Raw genomic sequence first — 8,313 nt, forward strand, 5'->3', positions numbered from 1 at the left:
TAAAATAACTCAACATTGACTTTTAGTTTCAGTATATGGAGCACAGCAGTTTGACGCAGTTGTTCAGTCAGCCATGTTTTTTTAGTTAGAAAACCGTCATTATCTACCCAGAATTCACAGAAAACTAGTCCCTCTGCTCAGGTCTGCTCAAGAAGTGAAGTGCCACTGCTATATAATGCTGCATAATTACTTATGCAATAGCTTCTATCAAAGTACAGTATATATATACATATGTATACATTTGAACTAAATATATAGTCTAAATGTATGAAATGCAGACTGAACTTTCATCAACAAGCTGCCTGATTCTGTGACCTCTTCAACATCATGTGCCAGTTCTGTCATTCAGCATACCTTTTTGTATAACAGGTCCATTTTCTCACCTGTGCTGTGGGTGATGATGTGTGGGAGTTAATTTCAAACATGGCCTGCTGACACTTTACAGTGACTGAGTATGTACACGAACGGCATAACAATAAGAGTGTCATATTTTCACATAGAGAAAGTGAAACTGTAATACACACAAACATATATAAGCAGTAATTAACAGAGGAATTGTGTGAGGAGCAAAGCATGCGTTCCACTTAACACCTCCATCATATTATGAAGCTGATCACATTTACAGGATGATGTACTGTGGTTCAAATATTGTCAGGAGGCAAGACCAAAGCCAATGAATGTATGGTTTTTATCCATGCTATCGGCGCGGCTCTATGTAAGGCAATGTTGGTCGGTCCACCACTTTGGTCCAAGCTGAACTATCTCTAAAACTATTGGATGGACATCCACAATTTCCAGACAATGAAGCCCGTCGATGAATTGGCTCTCACTAGAAAAGGAGTAGTTCATGTTGAGCGAGAAGTCAAAAGCCATTCCTCTTTTCTCACCTTTGTAACCACGACGTGAAGTAGATGTGAATGTGAGATTGTCTGTTTCAGACAGTTACAGAAACTGTGGGACACTCCACCATCTCACATCGGAAAGGGAAGGGGTCTCCGAAGCTATTTGGCAGCTTTCCACTGGAATAAAGACAGTTTTTGTATTCATTGTGTAAGATAATAAATCTGTTCTTACTTTTACTGGGTTGTATGCTGTATAATTGATTAGTTTTCATTCTGCTGAAACTATTGAAGTAGTTCAGTTAGCATATGGTCCACAAATGGCTGACAGGGGCCTTTAGCTAACGCAATTTTTGATAATAATATAACTGATTCTCTTTCTCTTTTATGAAGCTAGATAGCTGAAGATAAGTTAAAAGAGGCATGTTTTTGCTCTGAGGTGAAAGGTAAGCCTCAATTTAGCTTTGGTCTTGTGAATCACTGTTAGTGATTGTAAATGCCTAATGTTGTACACTTCGGCTCTCTCTATGGACACTGTGTCTCCCACTTTGGGAATGAAGAAAACAACTTATGAAAACACTGTTATGCGAGGCTGCTTTTCAAAAGTCCATTGATGGTCGTGCCTTGGTGTGTTTTTGACCTTCAGTATTCTTTGTTGGAGCTCTGTGAAGAGAGTGAGTATGAAATATATATATAAAAAAAGACACAGTCCTCTAACAAGGACAGGTTCCTCAGAGAGCTGAGTCATGTATATTGATGGGTTTATTTGGCTCTAGGTTTGTTCTTCTTCTATCCTGCTTCTTTACTTCAGTCCTGGACAAAACCCCTCTCCACTCCCACTTAGTGATCTTCGCTATATTCATTCTTTCAAACCCTTTCTCTGAGGACCCAATGCACGTAGTAGTCCAGTTTTTTAATTAATTTGTTCAAACCACACCTTAGCTTTTAGGCCACCTACAAATGTTAGTTTATTTACATTGTTTCACATCACCAGTAAAGTCAGATTTGTACCAAAACATTATTTATGCAGGGAAAAAATAATAATGTGGCATGCTGTGCATCTTCAAAGATGCATATTGTTTTTAATATTTTAGCATTTGTAGACAGCAGAACCAGCCACACAGACAAATAGAGATTTGAAAGCAGACCAGGGTGTTAAAAACTTTTTCTGCTACCATGTGTGTAGAAAGCACAATGGATCAGATCAGCAATACAGATTAACCCAAATTAAATAAATTAATCAAATTAAATGATTGTTATTAAATTCACATTTGGGTGGGGTCATCCATCAATCGGAAGATCTGCGGCTCCCAGGCTCCTCTAAGTTACCATGGCGAAGTGGCCCCGGGCGAGACACTGAACCCCAACTTGCTCCTGAAGCATGGATTCAGTGTGTGAAAGAATAGTCTCCTCCAGCTTCGTCTCCTCCTGAGTGAATGATGTGTGAACGAGAATGTAATGTAAAAGCGCTTTGAGCGGTTGAAATGACTAGAAAGGTGCCATACAAATACAGACCATTTACCATTTTAGCCAGTGTAGCAAAATGCCCTTGTCGTTCAGGAAAAAACTGCTATACAGCCATAGATGGAGCGAATAACTGACTTCTAGATGTGAATTAATAGAAGTCAGAGTTTTCATCAAATGTTTTGAAACTTGCATTTCCACCAGCTTGAAGTCTTCTTCCCCTCCATTACTGCCACATTTCTACCTTTTACATCACATAATTTTTATCATCACCAATCCTGCAGGTGACAGAAATGTGTATCAGAGCGTCGTTGTCTTTACAGCACAGGCTGGTCGAGCATGTACTGCAGGATTTCTGATCACAATATAGCGACTGTTGCTCTAGAGCAGACCTGGTCAAACACTTCACAAGGTGCCTTTAAAAGATTTAAAAGTTTTATTCAGTGATGGTTGCAGTTGGTCGTGTGGAGGGCGCAGCGAATCGAAGATGGCTACAAGGTTTGGCTTCACAATAACACATTTAAACATATAACTTTTTTTCTCTGTTTTCTCCTTCCACTGCTCTTTCCTCCAAGGAATTAATCTGCTGTCAAGGTGTGTGTAATTACAGTGGGAGCTCTTGGCCTGCACATGTCAACGCACACTTAAACACACACACACACACACACACACTCACACACACACACACGATGCAGAGGGGGAGCGGTGCTTACAGCTGGAGCCCTGCTGCTGTCTGTGTGATGCGGAAAAAGTAGGTCTCTCATCTTGTTAATCACACGTATGCAGTTCGCCGCTAGATGAAGGTGTTGATTAAACACGTTGGTAAGAGAAAAAGAGAGCTGCAGCTCTGCCTGAGGATTTTTATAGTGAGGGGGTTTTCAGGTCAGCCAAAAAATCTTTGTGCAAATACTCTCTGCTGATCAGGTGTTATGTTCTGCTGCAGATTCTTTTCTTGTGGCAGAAAACATTTTCACTCATGGGGTGTTTAAAAAATCCAATCTGGATTTCACTGATTTAGTTCACTTCAACAAAATACATACAAATAGGGTAATTTCTGCAAGGATAACATAACATATGTATACATATATATGTGTGTGTGTGTGTGTGTGTGTGTGTGTGTGTGTGTCTGTAATGTCCGTAAGGCTGGCTTAAAAGCAGCATCCATGTTCCATCAACATCTTTCTGTATTTAAACAGTGTTTTTCAGGATACCTACACCTCTACTATGCCAGTTAAGAAATGATTACAACTTTCACAGCTTTGGCCATAGATTTGGCCATGATTATAAAATCTAATCTCCAGATCTAGAAACACAGCAACTGCATTTTACACAACAGTACAGCCAAATGATCAAAATCCCTCATTGTGCAGATGGTGAGTATGACGGCCAAAAGACTGAAAATAAAAGTTGTAATAAAAACCTGTTAATATTAAGCATAACATCCCTCATTAAGGTTTGAAAAAAAGAGAAATTCATTCACCAACTTCCTGTTGTTTGTATTAGACAGAGCAAAGGGACAGACAGTGGATACCAAATATACGGTATTTGCTCTAATGTGGGAACAGGCAGGCTCCCAGCATCACCATTACATCCAAAATATTGCTATTAAATGTTACTAGGCTTAACAATGTATGTGTATGCACGGCCTTCCAGTAAAGCATGTACTATATGCACCATATGCACTAAATAAAGTTAATTTCCAGTTGAGTTTGTCCTTCACCTTCCCTCCGTTGCACTCTATAGATACTAGTAATATACAGTTACATAAATTTGATTTAAACATCAATAACTAAGGAAATTGGCGCTCCTTATCCAAATCTGATCTGTAAACAGTAACAGTATCACCACTTCTCGGAAATCGGACATTCCAGCATCTGGTTTGGATCTGCTGCTATGGGAAACAGCACAAACTATCAGAGAAACAGGGACCAGATCCATAACATTTTTATCCAATTTCAAGTCCCACAGCTTCAAGTCCAATCCATACGGGCTGCACGTGTGTTATTTTCTTGCAGGGTGAGGTAGACAGATTTCAGATTTCAGGTGCTGGTTGGAGTGATCAGGATCTCCATGGGAGAGGGTGGGAGTGTGGTGATGCATCTGTAGGAGTTTGAGCTGTACTGATCAGAAATCCTGCAGGAGTGTGTAAAATATGATGAAAAAAAAACTGTTTGGTCCCAGTTGAGGATTTTTTTCACTTTACTAAATATTACAGTTCCCCTCAATATTATTGATAATATCTCACTTAAAGAGAAATTGTACAAATCTGATGAACACAAGCCCCCTCTGGCACAGTCAGTGTTTCTCACGTGCAGGTGAAGAAAAGTTAAGAAAACCCTGACAATGTGAGATGTGATCATTTCCCTCTGCACTGCCGCTGCCTCGTGTGTTCCCGAGCAGAGTCGATGTGACAGCACATCCGAGCGAGCAGGCGGCGGAGAGCAACCGCATAGACAACAACGTACAGGAGCATGCACGCATAATTATGCATTCATTCATGCGCATGCTAATGTATCTCTCCATGCATGAGAGCGAACATGGTTTACTAGCACATACTCAGAGCCACAGACACACTATTATGTCTGTGCATGTCACGACAAAATCATTTGCATGTACCAGGAAAAACAACATATTGAGAGAGTATACACAGACATGGATGCACACAAGCCCGCTCACTCCTTCTGCCTATCTCGTCCTCTTTCACTAACTGGAGGCTGGTGATCTGTGAAACTGAGATGTGCAGCATGTGACTCCACTAATGAATGAATAGCTCTCAGCTTAGAGTGTGTGTGCGTGCTCGTATATGTGTGTATATGTTATGAGTATAGTGGAATTAATACTCGCTTTGATTCCCTCTAGTGGATCACTCAGTGCTATGGATGTGCATATATATGTGTATGAAAGAGAGCGAGAGAGAGAGAGAGAGAGTGCAGAAGAGGGGAGTGTTAGCAAATCCCTTTCATTCAGCAGCCAGCTACTGTTTGATATGTCATTCAACTAAAAAAACGAGCTTTGGCGGAGGGGAGGGAGGAGTGAGGAGAAGGACAGGGATCAAGGCAGAAAAGTGGAGCTGACAGAGATGAAGCGAGGCAGTAAGAGACAAATTCTGAAGAAAAAACAGATATGAGGGGAGCAGATAAAGGAAGGAGGAAAGAGAGAGTTGAGGGAGAGTGATGAAACAGGATAGAGAGAGACGGAACGGGAGAAAAGAGGCCACTGCAAAAGATAATTAGTTCAACAAGGCAAATGCAGGGCACTCACTGTGTGCGTGTGTGTGAGCGTGTACGCCTCCATTGTGTACTAAAACACACAAATGTGCTCAAGCACATTCACTGGCTGCGTCCAAACATCCTGAGTGAAACACAATGATCTGTGAAAAGTCGCACGATCGATTCCGTGGGCTCTGAGGAGCTCCCACTGTAGTGGTCAGCGCTCCAGCGGTAGCTGTGCTCATATTAAGAAAGAGAAGCAGAAAAAGGATTTTACAAATGAGAGCAAGAATTTGTACCGCTGCCTTTAGCTGTCTTCAGGTGGTAACAAGCAACAATTTCAAAGATTTCCAAAGATAGAAATGACAAAAGGGTTTGTGTTGCCTCCTCTTTAAATGAATTATATTATCGATAATTAAAATGAAATATAATAAAATAGTAGCATCACAGTATCAGTCTGATAGCTGTACTGTATATCCATCTTTTCTTTTGTCTTCCTCCCAAAGTTGCATGAATGTAACATGAAAACATAAAAATTCATGAATGTCTTGTGTTCATTATGTCTACTAGTGGGACTGCTGCTGTATAGAAGTGGAGCTAACATAGATATATATAGAATATTTTCAATGTCATGTTCCAATAGCATAGAGTGCACTTATTCAGCACCATTCAGATCCTTTGTACCATCACTCTTCTATCATCAGTGTGTCACCGGCACCTGTTACGTCCCTCTTACTTTACTGATGTTAAATCTTTCTTGAAAGGCTTAACTTAAATTGTCAAACTCATAATTACAGACTACTCCCATTTTTATCCATTTATTGGGTAAAATTAAGTTTTGTACAGACATGAATAGTCAACAGTAGAACTCGTAGCCCAAATCTTTTGCAAATGCATGTTCAAGTAATATGCTACACATTATATGTAACATGCTAAATGCTGCATGCTGTTAAAGACAATGTGTCGTAAAGTGAGTGAGGCCTCCACAGGGGGCTTTGAAATCCACGTGACCCTATATTTTCTTAGTTATGGAGACAGCTGACATTCTTGTCTGCTGTCCTAGAAGAGGCCTTGGATAGCAGAGGGTCGTGTGTGTTAATTTGGGCGTTGAATCATGATGAAGACAGCAGCAACACAGAGGTACAAGTTTCTCCTGAGGCAATTGTCCATGTGGCAGAAAAAAATACAGAGCCAGCATTGTGCATTTAACTTTTTTAATTCTTTCATTTCTATCTTTCTTTCTGTTCAACTCATTGTTACTCCTGCCGTCACCGAAGGACTGCATCATGTGGTCTTTTGTTGTTACTGGATCTTGAACCTTATCACATAAATCTGAAATGAATGTTCCTTTATCACAGAGGCGACCTGTCAGGACCTTCAAGGTATTCAAAGAATTCCCCGCACGACATTAAAAAATGCTTCTGAATAATTCTATTAAAAAAATAAAAATAAAATAAGATTGCAATGGGGACTTTCTGTTGTATTCTGTGTGTGCATTGCAAATTTGCGTGATTTTGTGAAAAAAATTCAACCAATCAAATATTTTTCTATGGAATCGCTGAGGACAATGTCCTCTGTGCAGGATATTTTATTTCCAGAATGCAGACAGAATCCAGACAGAATGCGCAGAACAGGAGGCACACTGGGCCCGTATGCTAGTGTGTTCAAAGAGATTGTGTAAAGATTTATGCATGACCAAATTAAAACTTGATGCGCACAAATAGTAATATTATACAGAGCTGCCTGGAGTAACTTGCAGCTAACTGAACTGCCCTAACATTAGCTAGCTGACACTTGATCAAAATGGTGTTTTTGTACAGCACAAAAATTTAACAAAGTCATATAAAACAACACAGTGCGCTATACCTCATGACACAAACCTTTATGCTAATAACGTTAGCCAAAGTGACCAAATAGAATCAGATAGGTTAGCATGAACACCACTAACTCTAGGAATATGTAATTCTCCATGTATGCAGATATAACTACAACAAAGCAATACTTATTTTTACAAAGTATTATTAATTATGTTTTAAATATAGTTTGGCCTCTTAAACTGTTGTTTTTTTGGAGCTTGTGATGCTACAGTGACAGTTTTTGACTGCTTATTATTGTATATTATATGTTTCCTAGCGACTGATTTATACAGTACTTTTCATCTGTAAACCACTTGTTTGAAACTAGCCAGAACTTACTGAGAACATATTATATTTCTAACAATACTCCTGTATTTCAAACTGATGACAAGTGCAATGCTTTTTGACAGTGAAACACAATCTGTTGTTTTTTAGATCAGGCCTGTGTGTGCTTCAGAGCCCATCAGAGACCGGTCCATAACTCTGAATGTGTGCCAAGGCCTCCACAAACAATCGATTCTCTGGCGCACTTTAGATGTAACCCAACTCTCGGCCCCCATCAGTCCTCTCAGCCCCCTCTGCATCCCGCTGCAGCATCCAAAACTGCCTGCTAGGGAACCAGGTCTAACTGGAAATTATTGATCCTGGCATGGACCATCTGATTATGATGTGTTTTATGACTCTCTGGATGGGAGCTTTATTGTTTTAGTGGCCGCATCTGGTTTCTGATGATGGATTTGATGAGGTCAGTGTAGGGGGAGAAAAAGAGGAGTGTAAAGAAGAGAGAGGCAGAAGTGAAGAGAAGAACACAGAGAACAATAGGGGAAGAGAGAGACAGAGTGATGTGTTAGAGGGGAGAGTTTAATCGATACTCTTAAGCATGACATCATCGTTTAGCCGGTCTGGAGGGACATCAGGCGCTCTGCCAGTAACCGACAACGGCCA

The sequence above is a fragment of the Pempheris klunzingeri genome, chromosome 2, assembly GCF_042242105.1.
Source record: "Pempheris klunzingeri isolate RE-2024b chromosome 2, fPemKlu1.hap1, whole genome shotgun sequence".
In the NCBI taxonomy this organism is placed as follows: Eukaryota; Metazoa; Chordata; class Actinopteri; order Acropomatiformes; family Pempheridae; genus Pempheris; species Pempheris klunzingeri.